Here is a 19,362-nt window from a genome sequence, read left to right as displayed (position 1 = left end):
GAGGGTAGCTGCGAGAAGTGGTAAATTCTAGATCTGTATTGGAGTGAGACAGAGGCATGAAAACCACCCAGGGAGCAGTTATTACGTTACAATGTAGATTCTAGTCCTCCCACTCCCAGGAATCATGATTTGATTGAACTGTGATGGGCATATAAATATCTGTATTTTTTTTCTTCCATGTGAATTCAGATCCTGGTACACCATCTTGTCCCCAACATACATCTTTCCTGCATCCCATGAACATTTAGAAATAAACTTTGAAAAATCTGAAATGAAAGAGTTTGGTCTCATTTAAAATTAACATTATAACTAATGCACAGAGGTTCTGATGAGGACAGTATTTAGGGAACTAAAAACCCATCAAATGCATCTTTAGTACCATCGTGAAGGATGTGATATTTGACAAGATTATATTTTGGTACATGTGTGTACATTCCCCATAATTTAGCTATAATCACACAGCTGATGTTTAAGCCAAAGCAAGATGCCATTTCTACTCCCCACTATTCTACTCTTCCCTGGGAACTATTATTTGACAAACACAAATTATGGACATACATTTCTCCTCGGAAAGTTCTTATAATTTTTCCCTATGGGATAAAACCATCCCACGATCTATTTTCTCTTTTTCATGAAGAGTACTGACTACAATTCTCCATGATAGGAATTTCATATTCAATAATAGCAAGCATTCATAAAATTCTATGAACAGTGAACAAATACTCACTTTTTAAATATTGAGGTTAAAGCACGGGGGGCCTGGTGCCAGTCCATTAAGCATCTGTCTTTAGCTCAGGTCATGATCCCTGGGTCCTGGGATCCAGCCCTGTATCCAGCTCTGCGTTGGGCTCCCTGCTCTGCAGGGAACATGCTTCTCCCTCTCCCTGCTGCTATCCTTCCTTGTGCTCTCTCTCTCTCTGTCAAATAGATAAATAAATAAATCTTTAAAAAAAAAATAAAGCAAATGTATTTTGCTGTTCTATGTTTCAGATACAAATAAGTTCAAGTGAGGATTTTCTTTTTCTTTTTTCTGTCTTTGATTGTTTGTTTTCCCTTCATTGCCTTAAAAGGTAAAATGGGATTAGAATAGAGGAGGCAATTGGAGGTAATACTTTTAAGAAAGAGAAGGAATAAGTAAAGATCAATCAAGCTGAAGTGAGTAGTTACAATTTGCCTACAATCTGCATAACTGTACTCATGATACAACTATGAGAAAAAAGTGCTTTTAAGTATAATTTTCATATAGATCAAGTAGCAAATGAAAAGGAAAAATAAACTTAATATTGCCTTTAGGATTATGCACATATAGGTGAAGGACTATGTGGGAACCAACTACAGAAAAGTGAATAGATATTATGGATAGGTAGAGAAGATGAAAAATTAAGGATGGCTGAAATCTTCTTTTCAATAAAATTTCTCTAAAGTTTTATTATTAGTGATTCATCCTTTTCAAACAACACTTGAAATATACCCCAGGGAGAATAAACTCATTTAGTCACACTGATTTCAATGTGAATTAATTCATCAGATCACTTTTTCTCCTGGCAGGAAAATCCTTGTAAGACTTTAAAATATTTGATATCAGAAGTCTGAAAAGAAAGGCATGGGAACAAAGACAATACATTTCACTATTTTCTTAAAGTGCCAGTTTGGAGAATAGTAAGAATCTGCATAGAAGTAATTTCTGGAAAGGGGTGCTTGGGTGGCTCAGTGGGTTTAGCCTCTGCCTACGGCTGAGGTCATGATCACAGGGTCCTGGGCTCGAGCCCCGCATTAGGCTCTCTGCTTGGCAGGGAGCCTATTTCCCCCTCTCTCTCTGCCTGTCCCTCTGCCTACTTGTGATCTCTCTCTGTGTCAAATGAATAAAATCTTAAAAAAAAAAAGAAGTAATTTCTGGAAACTTGGATTGCTTAGTGGCATTTTCTGAAACACAGATAAGTTGAGTGCACTGTTCCACCAATTCTTACGTCTTTCCTTGGACTTGATCCATGGGGCAGTAGCTAAGAACATGGTGATCATTCAGATAGTCAATGGCATTGAGAGATGACAATGAGAAAATGCTTTCTATTCTACTCATCCTTCCATATTTGACCAGTAATTTTATAACAAGATTAAGGATGGCAGAGAAACTTGAGAGAGGCAAGGAAATGTAGAGGGTGAGGGCAAGGAAGCCTGGAGAATCCATTCTTTTAATTTTTTTCCCATAGGTCCCCTAATATTACCCTTTGAATCAGTCATCATTAATTTCCATCCTGTCTGCCTATCTGTAATATTCATTCTCTTTCTAATATTTGTTTCCCTTAAGAGGTCTTTAAGAGTTGGCTCATGGAAAAATATTTGAGGGCTTTACTGTGTTTCTGAGTGATGGAAAGCATTCTTTTCATATATATAAGTAATATGAGAACAAGTCTTGGGTGGGACTTTGTATAGGAAGCCATGCAAATAGCCAAAAAAAAAAAAAAAAAAAAAGAAAGAAAGAAAAACAAAAAGTGAGTATTTCCCCAGGGGTCTAGTTAGTCATATTGCAGTGATAGCAAAAAGAGATTTGACATACCAAATAGGTGTTCTCACCAAATAGGTATGGGTGTGTATATGAGCTAAAAAATACTCTATCTTGTGTATTAAACTGAATTATTTATTGTGAAGATGGTTTGACCCATCAGTTTTGATCTTTCAAAAGCAAATATAATTTTAAGCACCTGGAACAAAACAAAATGTTATTGGAATATTTAAAGCATCCTGTATATGACCCAAGAATAATATATGTCCTAAGTATTTCTCCATAATGATATTCCACTAAAATTTTAATAGTGAAAATAGAATGAAACGTTCCATTCCAAGTGACTCAAATTCAATGTCACATTAGCTAAAATTGGGGGTCACTTAATCTTTGAGGTGGTTTGTATGCATTACCTCATTTAATTATTGTCTCAACTCTATGAAGTATGATCAAGCCTATTTTTCTACTGAGTAAACTGAGGCACAAGGTCACACGACAGGTAAAAAACCAAAATCAATATTGCAGTCCTGCTAATAGGATTAGTTTTCCCTGTAGCTTGGACTCTGGGACAGGGTTGATAAAGGGCAATCAAAAACTACTCTTACAAACTACTTTGCTACCAGCCTGAGCTTCCAACGGCTCCACAAGTTCTGGCATCGAAACAACTGGGCAAACATTTGACCATCTGAGCTCAGTCGCTCTCCTGGACACTGGACGACACCACCTGCTCCCCACAGATTCCCATCCTCTCCAGTCCCCTGGGCTTTGTCATAAATGTCTTTTCTTGGAAGCCTCATGGCAGACCACCCTCCTTGCTTCTTTGCTTCTGGAATTCTTAATTTGTTTTTAGCAGATTCTACTGTATCTTCCCAATGTTGGCAAAGGACTCCTTTTCCTTTGCTCGGACTTGATTTTCTCCTGCAAATATTGTCCCTGTGACTCTTCTGTTTGAAGCTCCTCTTTTTGCCAGTCCCCAGGGGCCAGGTGTGTGGTTTTGCACTGCCCTGGGTATCTCCCCAATGAGGACTCCCTCTAAGACTTATGTCACCCATCTCTACCCCACCTCCAGGACCCCTCTCTGCTGTCAGCTAACACATTTTTAGCTACTCCCCTTTAAATCCATCATTCTGAAATCAACGTACATAAAGTTTCTTTTCAAAGTAGATTTATTGACGTTAAACAAAAGGATAAATTTTAAAAATCTATTTATAGAGATACAGAGCTGTGACCAAAAAAATCACAAAGTTTGAGGCGCCCAGACGTATAATAAAAAAAAAATCTGAGCTCTTTAATAAGCCTTCAAGAACCTACATCACCTGACCTGTGCCTGCTCGCCTCTAAAACATCACCCTTCACCACTCAATTCCTCACTCTTCACAACTTAGCTCTGCAGAACTACGTGTGGTTAAGAGAGCATTCCGGGCTTTTTCTTACCCCACTTCAAACCATACTCATGATGTGTCTTTGCCATTCCAATCCCAGACCAATTTATTTTAGGCTAACTCCTGGCCTTCAGACTCGGTTCAATGGTTATTTTTTACAAGACCCTTGACCCCATCAGGTTAGTGGTAGTGGTGGGAAGAGAAATTTCACTCTGAAGCCAGCTCTGTCATGTTGTGGTTTTACAATCATCTATTACATGTCTGTCTCCCTCACTGCTCTGTGGGTTTCTTAAAGGGATGAACTATGGTGCAATCGTCTCTTTCGCCCCAGCACATAGTGGGATGCAGAACATTTGGTGAATGTTTGTGGAATGAATGGATACCACCAAAGTCTCAAGGGGCAAAGACTCACTTAAAATATCTTCCCTGTCATTATTGCCTTTAAGTTCCTTCATTGTTAGCACAAAGTCCTAAATGTGATTTCAAAGTTATAATTTTGCATTTCAGAGACAGAAGTGATGTTGTGATTTATTTTTCCAGAGTCAAGACTGCCTTTTACATTTAGGGCTGGGCTGGGTGAGCAAACACTTGAAAGTTTTGTTTGCACACTCATGGCCTTCATAAAGTGCCCCATTCAAAAAAAAAAAAAAATCAACTGCTCATGAAATTGCAAGCTCTTTCATTTTAAATAACATTCGTGGTAGGTGTCCCTTGAGTAAAATAAATGTAAAATCAGTATGTATCAAAGGGAACATTTAAACATTTTAATTGAACTGCTAACCTAATCAACTCCATCATCTGATATATGCGCTCTCCATTCTCATTTCCTGAAGCAAAGAGCAAGAAGTGTACCTTGTTCCAAGATGTGCATTATGTGAGTGCTGCTTAATCAGCACATCGAGTTTTTGTCTTCCAATACACTTTCCTTCATTCTCTTGACTCCACTTGGCCTTTATCCTCCCCATAATTTCCAGAATCTTTGTTAGGCTCCTACTGAGAACTCCAAACATAAAGGGGATATGTTTGGCCTTAAATAAGAAAAGTTCTGTGATCTCGGAGGCATTTGCCATATGGACTCTTACAGAGGCAGACACTGGAATGCTTTCTTAGAAGACTCCGGAATGTTTCCAGAGACGCAGGCATGCAAATTAAAACTCCGGCAAGGGCAGGGCTGATTTACTGTATGCATTTGCCAGAGGCTTTACCAGAATATTTTGCAGTATGAATTGTAAACTTTTTTTAATAGCAAGAACAAGGAAGACATTATGAGCCTTGTTATATAGACAAGAAAGGGTTGGGGGAGGTAAGTGGATATGCTTTTAACGTATGTTAATATATGTTCAGGATGCCTCCTTTCATTTACTCTATCGTAAAATTTGGCTAGCAAAAATCAGTGAAGAGAAAAAGGTTTTCAACAGAAGAAGAACCTAATTCCAATGAAGAGGAGAAGAATATTTTTTGGAGGCAGTAGCTTTGTGGAATGCTATAATTGGCACCATCAGCGTAAAGAGGGTAGTCATGTAGTCTGCTCCCATTGAATCTTTGGAGATTCAAGTGTTTACTATGTTTTCGATATGCTGTAAGATGGTAGCATGGCATCACCAGAGTGCCAGAAGACAGCATGGCATATCCCTGGGCAGAGGGTCTGCAGAAAGAGACCAAGGGACCAGCAAAGAACTTATAGAAGTTCAAGCAGGTGCTGCAGCTTTACTGTAACTTTAATTTCCAGAGGTACAAGTCTCAGGGAAGTTAAGGAACTGTGGTTTTACAAGAAAATATACGTATAAATCATCACCTGGCAGTTCCGAGAATAAACACAAACAACGAGTTGATTACCAAAGACTCCTTCCCTACCATCCTTCATCCTACCTCCTAACTCCCCCGAAATGTTAATACTCTCTACCCAAAGCTATCATCTAAATAACTGTTTTCAAAGAGCTATTTGAAATTATAGAACAGATTTTGCTTATTGCATCAACCTGAAATGGCTAGGCATAGAATAACTCCCCAGTAATATTTACTGACTAGCAACAATTTAGAGTGCCCACATTTGCATATTGAAAGTTCTTATAAACAACTATCTTTTAAAATATCCAGTGAACTGGAGAACCTATGGGGAGATTACAGTTTTAAAATCAGGAAGGGAATTATTTGCAGCGTTCTTGGAAACGATGCTTTTATTACTTGATATTTGGGATCCAGTTCCTTTAAGTAAACAATTAGTACAGTAGAAAAAATGCCCAGCAAAATTTCAAATGTGTCATAAAAGTGTTCAGCAATATTCAAAATTTGTTGAAGTAGATCTTTCCGATATCCTGAAGGATAGCATAAAATTATTAATTTGGCTTTTATTTGAGAAAAATCAAAGCTCTTAAAGCTACAGTTCTCACTTTAATTTTCTGAGCAGAAAATGTGTGATTAAATAGTAAACAATTTACTGTAATTTACTGTAATTCTTTAAGAATAGAATAGGTCAGAAACTATTTTTCAAAGAATATTTACTAATTCCAAAGTAATAAGTGCACATTTTTCCCCAAATGTACATATAGCAACATAAAAATCTATGATCATGCATTGACCATTACCAACCAAGTTGGCACAGCATTTGCAAAAAATACCGCAATGAGAATTAGAAGTGTGGATATAACTTTAAGAACCAAGGACCAATTCTTAATGCTGAAGTACTGATTACTAGTAGATTTTTTTTTAATACTAAGAATGTTGTTCCTACAAACTTTATACCAGAATATTCTATGCTATTACTGTGAATAATAATGCATTTTTTCTAACACCTGTCTATTCTTCTATTTCCTAAATCTCCATTTATTCTCCTAATTTTTTGCTTTTGGCTGAAGTGTACTTACAGCTGTTGATCATTAAGGTTACAGCTGGCCTGTAATGAAGTAGTCTTTGCAAAAAGAAAAATTATTTATGTTTCTTCTCATGTTCCAGTGGACATTAGCTAAAGCAAGTCCAGAAGCAGATAGCCAGCCTTGTCCATGCAGCTGGTTAGCAGCATTACACACTGGTCTGGAAATCACTCTTTCTGCAGCTCATTTGAGTTTACAAACACTGAATAGGGAATATCATATGTTGTCAACTAGATTCCCCGAGATTTACACATGTGGCAAAACTACTTGTCTGTGTAAAACAAAACAAAACAAGTATTCACGTGTATTTGTAATAAGAATCTTACAAAATTTATCTATGTAGGTGGTGGTAAATTCTCATTGCCCTAATCTCCCTAGAGTAATATCAGGGTGATTTTATGCATAATTATTTGACAATAGACAATAGAACAGGTTATAACATTGGTGAAGTAACACAAATTATACAAATTGAAACAGAGAGGCTTTTTCTTTTAAATAAAATAATCACTAGGAGTCCTCAATCAGGGTGAAAAAAATTCCACCTCTATCAAAAATTGTTTCCTAAAATGATGTCATTGTTTTGCTACATATAAGTCTTATGAAAGTCAAAGAATTGACAGAATAGTTTTAATAATTAATGCCTTTAACTCAAACTTGTCTGTCAGAAAGTGGTAGTCTTCATTTCATTCCATCATCAGCCCAGTTACCCAAGAAATGTTGAAAGCAGTAGGGAGAGCAAATTAAAATGAATCTACTTCTTAATATTTGCCACAAATTAAATACTCTTAAAAGAAAAAAAAAGCATTTCAAGTCTAAGAAGAGGAAACAATGCTGGTTGATGAATATTTCCACTTTGAGTTATATTTATGTCACAAAATATTTTATTTGCCCCTGTGTGAATTGTCAGCAATCTTTCCCTTTCCCTTCTATCTGATCCATCGTTAAAGCCACGGTGGCATGGCTTCACTGTTACATGCCTTGTGATGCTAATGATTGAAAAGTAAGCTAAGCAAAATAGAAGACAGAAGCCATGATGAACTTTAGAACCACTAACTCATCTCTGAAAGAATGGGGGAGAAAGTAGAACCACCTATGGACAAAAAAATAAAACATCTAACAGTACTTTGAAAAACAGATTCTTCAGGAGAAGAAAAAAAAGGAAGTCGGCTGAATAAGCTAGGAACCAGTGACAGCAAAATATCCTATAGACTGTGGCATCAGTATTCTTAGCAGAGCTGGCTTCATAGGTCTTTGAACAGAAAACTCAAACTGCCTGGATACGGCAAGCATTCACCAAAGTAGTAGCTGGCTTAGAATATGGTGTTATTCAATGTGGGTCTTTTCTGTTTTGAAAGGCAATATACTTTCTTAATACTTATTTCAGATACTAGGACATGTTTCTCTAGTGTAGGCATGTTAACCCTTGATGTGCTGGATACCGTATTTTAAAAGCCATAGAAAAATCTGGAACTCCATTTCATGTAAGAAAGCATATGGCTTGAAACTAAATATAGTTTAAACATATGAAGCATATTAAATTAATTATTATAATTTAAGTGATTCGAAAAATGTCTTCAGTTTTTATGACATATGCTTCTAATGATTCACATTACCTGTAGGTACTTCAAAAGCATGGGGATTCAGATTCTCTTCAGTAATTAGGGGGTCAAATGATATGCTGGCTATGTTAGAGAAAAGAGCTTGGGAACGTGGGCTGTGTACCAAAATAATAACCTTCAAGACAGATGGGAACCAAGCCTCAAAATGTTCTGCAATTGTACCATTTTGAATTCTGCACTTTAATGCTATGAGGAAACAAAGGAGCTGTATTTAAAGAGTTTGATACAATATTTGTACCTGAAGTTAAACAAAAAATGCCCATTTTGCCCAAGGGTTGTCCTTATCTTTAGAGCTCTCTTTTTCTAACCCCCTAGATTGTTCATTGTCAGATGTATCTTCATGTACTACTACATCTGAGAGCCTAAATCTAAACCAGGCTGCCTTATTTATTTATTTATTCACTTATTTAATAATTCCACAATATTTACTGAGAACCCAGAATAGATGTTCTAAGCATTGCTTTAGATACTCCGACATGGTAAAGAAGAGAAATAAAGTTATTGCCCACTTTTTTCCTTATTTTTTATTTTTAAAAAATTTTTAAATTCCCACTGGCAGCCAGACAATTTAAAAAACAAGAAAGAAATGAAGTAACTCCAAATATGGGGAGAAAAATCAGAAAGAAAAACTGATAGAGATTGGTGAGAGAGATGTAAATCTCCTTTGTTGGCTCACTTGCAGAAGCCATGCAGAAACCAGATGAACTTTTGTTAAGACCTCAATAGTGAAATGTCAGTGATGGAGGTCTTTTCTTTTGGAGAAAAAAACCAGGTGACGGGGCTTGAGCTGGAAACGACCTGGGAAGGAAAGAGTAAGAAAGCACATGGCGGCTGGAGCATAAGAGCAGAAAGGAGACGAAAGGAAGTTGAATGTTGTGTACAAGTGTAGCCATGGGGAGTCTGTGTTTGATTCAACCTAAAAGAATAATAGCCATAATAATGCTACTAGGAAGACGGAACTCACCGAGCAATTATGTGCGAAGCATTCCTTTAAGCATTCCTTTAATTCCTTCCATAACCTCATCTATCATTTCTTGCTCTCTCCATCTCATAAATGGGAAAATGAAGCACAGAGAAGTAAAGAAACTTCTCCAAAGTCACCCAGCTGGTAAGAAATGGAGCCATTTGCTGATAAACACCGAACCTCTTATATTTAAAATAAACAGCAAACATGCATGGGATAATTTTTTATCTTTCAATTTATCTCATGCCCTTAAATATGCATTACATGCCCACTTTCTGCAGGCCATGATATTCAACACAGCTAAAACGCTATCTTACCGTGTTACTTACTTTATTTGTCTAGACTCATGTCTTTATTTTTTCTTTTTCTTTTTTTGAAGATTTTATTTATTTATTTGACGGAGAGATCACAAGTAGGCAGAGAGACAGGCAGAGAGAGAGGGAGAAGCAGGCTCCCTGCTGAGCAGAGAGTCCGATGCGGGACTCCATCCCAGGACCCTGAGATCATGACCTGAGCTGAAGGCAGCGGCTCAACCCACTGAGCCACCCAGGCACCCCTCGACTCATGTCTTACAGGGACATGCCATTTAGGAGATCGCATGGTCAGGTAGGGAAAGCACCAGTCTCGGGAATTAGTGTTCCAGTTTAATAGGCTGAAAAGAGTAGTACTTAAGAGCACAGCTCTAGAGTTAGACTACTTTTGTGCCCTCAGAAAATAATTTGATCACAAATATCATTTTTTTTAAGATTTTATTTATTTATTAGATAGAGATCACAAGTAGGCAGAGAGGCAGGCGGAGAGAGAGGGGGAAGCAGGCTCCCTGCTGAGCAGAGAGCCCAGTGCGGGGCTCGATCCCAGGACCCTGAGATCATGACCCGAGCCGAAGGCAGAGGCTTTAACCCTCTGAGTCACCCATGTGCCCCGAATCATCTTTAACCTATTGCTAAAATACAGGTAATACTACGACCTCCCTCATTCACTTAACAAATATTTCTTGAGTGTCTTCCATGTGCTAGGCACCATTCTTATCTATAAATGAATTTAAAAACCCCTACCTCTATGTAATTCCCATTCTATTAGGACAGACAGAACTCAGACATGATTAATATATGTTAAAATGTATAGCAAAATACACAGTATGTGAGATAGTGTTATGTGACACGAACTATCCGGTCAGGGAAAATGACTGTATTTGGTGGGGGGGAACCCTTTTAGGCATCCCTTGTCAAGGTGACATCCGAGGAAAGATCTGTTTAAAAGAATAAAAAAAGAGAAGACCAGAAGCAGAGACTGTGAATTGAGAGAAGGCGTGGGAGTATTGGAGAAGACCAGCAGAAAGGATCTTGATATAAGATTTACCAAAAGAAGTAATTGTGGTTTTTACTCTGAGTGAAATAGACAGCCAACGGAGGGCAGGGAGCAAATGAGTGATATAATGTGACCTGTATTTTGACAAGATCACTGGCTGCTATGAACAGAACAGACAGTGGTGGAGAGAACACAAGCTGTGAGATCCCTTAGAAAGCTACCGCAGTATTCCAGGTGAGAGACTCTGGTGGTCTGGACCAGGCTGGAGGCAGTGGAGATGGTAAGAAACTGTCATAGCCCCGGTATATTTTGAAAGTAGAAAAGACAAGACTTGCTGAGGGATTAGGTGGATATGAGATGGGGAAGAAAGAGAGAACTCAAGGAAAACTACAGTCTTAGGTTAATGTGAAGAATCCACATGATCCTTCATAGAAAGCATCCAGTGCAATGCTTACAGAGTGCGGGCTACGTATGAAACAAATTTCAATGAATTTCAACATGTACCTCTTAATTTCTTTATCCAATAAATGGCCATGGTTCTACCTATACAATTGGTTTGTGATCAGAAGCATGGATGTAAATATCAAAGTAGTTTATCTACTTGAATTCTCATAGGAGATGTTCATTAAGGATTCAAGAGAAGAAGTTTATACATGGCCCTCATGAACAATAAGCGACCACTTACTGTATTTGGTACTTACAGATCCTTTATAGGAATGCCCAAAATGCTAAAGTGAGAAGAACCAGAAGCAGTAGGAAGGGAAAGCACATGAGAAAGGGGATGGCTCTGAGGGATGTGATGAAGATAAGTCAAGGCAAAGTTCTCCAGAAGGCTAACAGGCAAAACTCTTGAGGCTTATTATTGCGTTAGGATCAGCTAACCTGGGATTACAGATGTCTAGGAATAAAGTCATTTGGAGAAGAAAGATTAAATAATAAAAGGAGCTTTTAGGTAGGGCAGAGTAAATTTTAAACTCTGCTATTTAGAAAATATCTAGAAAAATGCTACTAAATAAATCAGGCAGGGAACCTTCTGTTTTATCTTTTTAATGGTTATATGATGATGAAGGGAATGTTACTTTCTGCCTTTTGCTTCCTTCAAATGGAGATCTTAAACTGCAGTCATTAAACTAGATAGAGGGAAAGGGCCACTGTTATAAAAATGGAACTATTTTGTTATGTCTATGATTAAGAGTGCCAGTATAGGGCTCTATAACACATATGTTCACATGAAGTGTTTTTTTATACCGAAAGAACTATATACAATTTCCATCTGACTGTTAAGTTTTAGCATTTCACAGCAACATATTAGACAAGTCCCTAATTTTTGAAAATGCTAAAGAACTGAGGGGAAGTGAAATCAATAAAGAAAGATACAATTTTCCGTAATTAAAATGTTGGCTACCAGAGTGAGTGAGAGATGATTCTAATATTTTAATTATTTAGTAGTTATTTTGAATTTTTTCATTGAATTGCCAGTTTTATAATGGAGCTATTGACAGGCAAGTGCTGTTCTAAAACTTGTACCTCCACCTGCTAACACATGGCACTCAACGGTTCTGGAAACTGCCTGCCATTTTTAGAGTCAGGTGCTTCTGTGACTTTCTTCTGAAAGGTATTCCCCCTTGGAACTTGCATTTTAATTACTAATTATTTTTTTCTGCCTTATTTCTATGTAGTGATCGAGGTACTTGATTGAGCTTTATTTAAATAGGACATATGCCTTGCTTCAAACTAGTTTTGCCTAAGAGGTGAATAAGAGTACAGAAACTATATTATTTTACTTGAATTTCAAATACATTAACAACTATTACCTTCTGTCTTTCATTTAGCTATTATACAATAACATAAAGAATATTACATGTGCCTGAATTACTAAAGATTTTTTTTCAACTCTGATTTCCACATTATTTGCTTAAAGCTAGCAATGTAAAATTGCCTTTAATGTTTACTGTTTCGACTTTAAAGTTTTTCTTTTTAATCAGAGAAAATCAAGTGGGTGAAACACAATTAGGATTTTCTCCAATTACATTACCTTTAGGCACTGCTGTCTTTTAGATTTGGAACATCCTATGCCATGGAATATGGAATGGATAGTATTTAAGGGTATGTTTTTAAAAGTAACAGATTAGAGATTCATTAAAATATTATGTAGCTGATGGATTAAAACATTTCTAGTACCTCACTATATTTGGTATATGTTTAAAGTTTCAAAGAGCAATAATTCTATGTTGAATGAAAGACTTTAATGTAAGTCTGACATTTTGAGGGTGTATTTTTTAATTATTTGGATAATATTTTAAATGTAAGAGGATATGTCAATTCCCAGTTAAGAATCACCACAATAGTGTTACTAATTTCACCTTAAATATTTTTAAAAATACAAAAAGTTACTACTGGCTTGAGATTAATGATGGAAAATTTTAGATGGAAAGGAAAATTATTTAGAAGGTTGCAAGCAATTAGTTATAAATGAGAATCTTTAGGTCATCTCTGTCACATCCCAGATCTAACATAGAAGAGAAAGCTTGTATTTATTTTATTTTAATCCTAATCATAATTTTCAGGTGGGTTGAAATAAAGGTATTTTATGGCTTCCAGAACTAGCTTAATTTTACCTTCAAAAAAATCAATTTGTCTTCTGTTTAAGAAACCATTTTACGATTTGGAAACTATTGTGACTGACATTAGAAATCCCAGACTATTTTCCTATAAAATTTCAGAGCTATATTTTTTTTCTTAAATGAAAAGCTTAAACTAACTCTTCAACTCTTTCAATAACATGGAACTTTTTCCTCGTTATGAAAAAGAAAATCACATTTTATGTCACAGGCTTGTAAATTCTTACTATTACTACAATATGGCAAACAAAGTTAGTTATTAGATACGCATATGTGTTGTAGAGCAGTCAGATTTCGGTAGAGTAATCCTGAGGTCTCAATGATATGTTTACAGAATCAGTTTAGAAATTAGTGTAGAAATCCTGAAGCTATTACTTAAAAATCTTATGTGCATTCTAAACTGCACATACTACCATTTAGGGAGAACGGCCATGCAGGTCATTATTATTCATACATTTAATTAAACAACAAGGTAAAAAAAAGCTATAGACTCAGCACTTCTTCCACTGATAGAATTTTTGGCAAAGGTATATTTGGCCCTTGCAAAAGTCTAACTTAAGCTGTTTTTTGATTAATAAGAAAACCAAAGTGCAAACTGGAGGAGAAGCTTTTAATTATATCAGTGGCTATAGGAGGATTAAAACTGGGTCAGGAAATGATCTCACACTATGAGTTCAGTTCCGCCTTTTACAGATAGAAGTCGCACCAAATAACCTAGTTCTTTCATGTTAGAAAACTGGAAAACAAGTTCACTTGCTGAAAGAGAAGTTCATCTGAGATCAAAATCATAAACTGCGAGTTTTACTCTGGCTTCGTGTCTAACTTACTCCCAGGCACTGGCCAAGTTACTTAAACCTCAAATGGTTCGTCTATAAAATGGGGATTACAATAATCCCTTGCCCTGCGATGATGCGCAGAAAATGAAGCCTTGCTCTTAATGCTGTTTGAAGTTCTTCACTAAGCAGTAAGGCATTATTCAGACATGTGTAGAGATTATCATCTGGAAGAAAATAGTATTTGAAAAAAAAAATCAAATGTGACGACTCTGTTAGGAATTATGTGGCTGATTTTTAACACACACAATAATGTGACTTTGTTCTGTCTACCTTGAGCGTTATTAAAAATAAAAGCTTGAAAAGATATTATACAAAATAAAAAATTTAAAAGGTGAAACAGATCTATCTAGGATAGATCGACAGAAAAATCAGGGAAGTGTTTTTGTGTTCTATGAGAACTGTAATAGATGAATTAATTGGGCAGAATTGAAGCAACGAAAGGATCTGGGGTCTGTGAGCACTTCTGGTCCAACTTTTAATTATGCAAACCTTTAGACAGTTTCTAAAAACGAGAAGACACAGAAGCCGGGAAACTCCTCCCAAACCCCGCTTGCAGCATAGCTCATCAAATCATTGCTCTGAAAGGTAACAAGGACCCTCTGCAAATGCAAGTCTCCTCAGGGCCCAGGTAGATTCTACTCGATCAAAACAGCAGCGGCAGCAACTACAACTAGAATAACAATAAAATGAGCACTTTCAGCTTGACTTCCATTTTTAAAAAGATGGTTGTAATAAATTCTAGTCTGGTTCTCCAATCTCTTTTAGAAAGCATTTCAAAGCTTTCTAAAGGCAAAGGATTGAAAAAAAAATTTTTTTATGGCTTCCTATAAGACGGATACAATTTTTTTTTTCCAGTTTTTGAAGCTTTCAATACCCTGTCTTAATGCAAATCATTCTAATGTGCTTTAAAAACAAACAGGAATATTTCAGGCTAAAGAGGCATTCCATCCTGACAATATAACAGGAAAGAATGTTCAGAAATATTAAATATATATTTCTTCTTAATATCTTAAATGTATCTTTTTTTTTCCTCCATTCGGCATGAGGAGTGCAAAATGCAGAGTGCATGGGGATAATTTTCATTTACAATACAGAATTTTCCTTCAAGAAGTGTGTGTTTTCTTAATCGCTGATGATAAAAGGCATCTGTGCCCTTGCTCATCTGGCAGTGGAAGGGTGCGAAACTGTTACCCGCACACATGCGCGCACGCGCGCGTCTGTGTGCGCGCCCACAGACCCTCCCTTCTCTCATATGCTAAAAATTCCATTAGAATAATCATCCAGCACCCACGAAATTTAATGACAAGCAGACATTTTATTAAAAAGAAAAATAAACCTTTCCATGGACATTTTATACTATTAAACTTAAAAGATCCCAACTGATGGGAGCTAGGGGAAGGAGGGATTGCCCAGAGCGAATGCATTAGTCAATAAGAAACAGGCTGCTTTGATGTGTTTTGGCTATCACAAGCCAAGTTACTATTAATTATAGGTTGATTTACCTTTCGACACATAATTTACGTTTATTAAATGTAAAATATATTTTATATCATGATTATACCAGAGCCAGGCTAGCTGGTGATTCTTTCTTTCTGTATTATATGATGACAATAACTGTTATTACAAAACTTAAAATATTTTGGACTGAGGATGACACCCAAAGTGTTAATCTCAGGAACGCCTTGGAGAATAATCCCCAGGAGGTAAAAATGAAGCATTTTAAAATCATGCAAGCCAACCCTGTATAATGCCTTTTGTTCACCTGAATTCGACTGAGGTCAGTAGAGTTTTGTCTTCTGTTTTACATAAAACCATACACCCTGATCTCACCATGATTTCACTTATTAACACAAAAAGGAACTTTGCATAGTTCAATTTTACTAACCAGAAAGTACTCAAAACCGGGTGAATTAATCCTTTCTATATCCAGAAGCTCTATAATACATAAAACTGGAACAGACATACCATGTGCAAAAAATATAATTTTTTCCTTCAAGATTAATGGTGGATACATGCAAGATTTGTATCTGAAAACAATCTTAAATTTCTTCCTGAACTTTTCTGAAAGAACCAGTAAAGAGCATAGACATAGCAATGAAAATTCTTCCAAGAAAATATGATTTTAATATTCAAAATCAGATCTGCATACTAAATAAACCTTTCAGTTTATTTTAATCAGAGGATAGAGAATGAAAAATTATTTAATTTCCAACTGGACAGTTGACTTTTAAATTGGAGAATGCCAGAAAAGATTTTGGATATGGTACATTTAAAAACGCATAATTAAATTAATAATAAAATAAACAGTTTAACATTTTGTTTATTTTTATCATTATTACTTTTGTGACCGCTCAATTCATTGGGTGTGATATGTAAAAGGAAAAACTAAGCTGTCCATCTGTAAGAATTATGCCAGCCATAAGCCCAGTAAAATTAACACTGGAAGAAACAACGTTTCTCCACTTCTCACCCCCTGAATTTTACAACATCAATGCTCTTGCAGATAATGCAATCACGTTAAAGGACACAAATTTTTCTATTTAAAAAAAAAGGTAATTTGATAGATGCCAGTGCTCATTTATCATGGATATAATTCAAGAGCAGTAATTGTAATTAACTAGCACAATTAGGGGTTGTACTTCGATTTCAAGAAAGACAACCATGTTGAAATGTGTGTGTGACTCAAACATTGGTGATAACTCAACTTTCAGAAGCCCCCAGGTTATGCATTTCCCTGAAGCAATCCTATCCGAAGAATCAATATCATTTGTGGCAGAAACAGATAAAATACAGATCACAGGACAAAAGCTGCCCACGTGGCTTGATGGAGGAGAATCCAACCACCGTGATCTCTGTGGAGTTGCCCCAACTAAAGATAAGGGATAGTAGGCTATGACTTCCTCTGGCAACAAAATTTGCCCAATTTTTTCTTTTTCTTTTATCTTTTTCTTTCTTTCTTTCTTTCTTCTTCTTCTTCTTCTTTTTTTTTTTTTTTTTTTTTTTGTTCAGACTACATTAAGGCATGGTCCCTGCTGGGGACCTAATCTACAACAACTTTTTCGACCTCCTGCTTCTACAGCTTAATTATTTAGGATCAAATAGACAACTAGATACATTAACATTGACCCTAGAAGCCAAACCTGTTACTCTCTTCAAATATTCAATTGACCTTCCAAAGTAAATATTTCCCCCTGACCCTCCTACCACTCATTTTCTCTTAAATTGGTTGCTAATGCTTTGAAAAGTCTCCTGATATTTTGCAAGCAGCTTTAAAGTAAACAATCCCTGACTGTATAATTTTTGCGTTATTGACTGGTAGAGGGTTAGAAACTGAAGCACAGAAGGCATCCGACAGAGTTAGCATTATGTTAATCATCCCAACATTTTTGCTCAAAAGTAAGAGAATTTGTTACTCAAAACTAAGAATTTTCCAGCAGCCTTACAAATTTGCAGCTTCTGTGGGAGCAGAGAGCTTGCTTTGTTTTATGCCAAGAGGATCTGCTTTAAAAGAATGAGGTAAGAAGGTGTGGAGGGTATCAGCACCATAAGCAGAATAAAAATTAATCCGAAGGACAAAAAATAAGCCACAGCTATTTCCAAGGAATGAGTACCATTGACTACATCATTTATACCCAGATAATTTGGGAAAAGCTACCAGCAACAAGAAGTGCTTAAGTGGACAGCAAACACATCTTGTCTTAACAAGGTAATCTGGGTTCCATTTACAATCTGTTGAGCTTAACATCACTCAACTATATCGCGTGCCTTAAAAAATAATGTAAATGAGCTTAAAGTTGAACAGTGGCTTTGCCTGTTGTATTTTTTGTTCTGTTTGTTTTGTTTTGTTACTTGTTTTTTTGTTTTAAGCTTAGGTGGTAGGGCATAGAAAAGGAAGAATGGATTGCAAAAGCCAGCTCTATTACTTTAGTATATAGAAAAAGAAAACCAAAACATAATGAGGTTTACAACATTAGCGGCCCATGCTAAAAGGATGCCTTTTTGAGGCAAACAAACGCACCCCATATGAATCCATTCCATTTTCAATGGATTGAAATGGTGGTAACAGGGGACAGTGATGCATCCACTCCTGTTGTAAACAGACATTTTCCTACATGGGGTTACATAATCCCTGCTGATATCAATGGGAGTGACACCCAGGCAGCACGAGCCAATAACCCCTTTTGTTTGTTCCCCCTTACATTACCCTAGAGTCCATTTTACAGCTCCGACTTAACACTGGCAAGAAGACGCACCCTGTGGCTTGATAATGAAAAAATGAGATTAACCAAGTGAGCAAACAGCCTCCCTACTATCTGTGATGTGGGAAGCTGAACAATGCAATGAGAGAAGGATCTCGATTTTACCTTCTTCATTCGTTCTTTTTCCTCCATTACCCGCTCTATTTAAGAACCTGTTCATGCTTGTAAAATTCCCTTTCCTGGTTCATGTAAAAAGAGTAATAAAATCATTATAGTTTTCCTTCGCCAAAAGGTACTTTAGAGACTAATCTTAATTTAGATCCAGACACTGCTAAGTCAAATACATCAGCGTTGGGAAAACGAATTAGAAGCCAGGTCATTTTTCTTACTAATTTTTTTAAAAGGTGTTGCAGATTGAAAATGCCTTAGGAATCATTCCTTAATGCTATGGCCACATTACAAAGTCATAATTCTCCCACTTTGACACTTGGGATTTTCAGTGGCTTATTTTAGGAATCTACATTAGGAATTAATTTTTTACTTACTGGTCCATACCAAGGCTGAGATTCACTTTACTGAAGTGGAACAAAAATCAAAATTTCAAAATACTTATGTTCTGAAGAGTCTCACCACACAACAGGTAGACATGGTCCCAAAATAACAACTTATGCTCTTAAAAATATCCTTCAGAAAATCGTTGCACATAATTTAACATTGTCTTGCTTATAGAAATAAGCAGCCTAAAATGTGTCTGTCAACTTGTCTTTTTCTGTGTTTTGCATCTTTTCCCCTTAAATGAAGCAATATATTTTTTTACGTTTTGATTCTAAGGGGAAAACTGATAAGATCTCAAACTGGAGAGTATACCTTTCATTTGTCGATGAAAAAAAAATGAAGGTTTTTTCCATCCCTAAACACCTGTTTCTGTCTGAACACTAAAATAATAGCATTTAATGAAATGAAAATAATGAAAATACTTTTTTTTTTCACTTTTGTATCCATAAGAATCCGTAGTAGCTAAAAGGCTGAAATGCCAGTCAAATTTGGGAAACTGAAAGAAAGT

This window comes from Mustela lutreola, chromosome 3, assembly GCF_030435805.1.
Source record: "Mustela lutreola isolate mMusLut2 chromosome 3, mMusLut2.pri, whole genome shotgun sequence".
Classification (NCBI taxonomy): domain Eukaryota; kingdom Metazoa; phylum Chordata; class Mammalia; order Carnivora; family Mustelidae; genus Mustela; species Mustela lutreola.
This window is presented reverse-complemented; position numbering follows the sequence as displayed.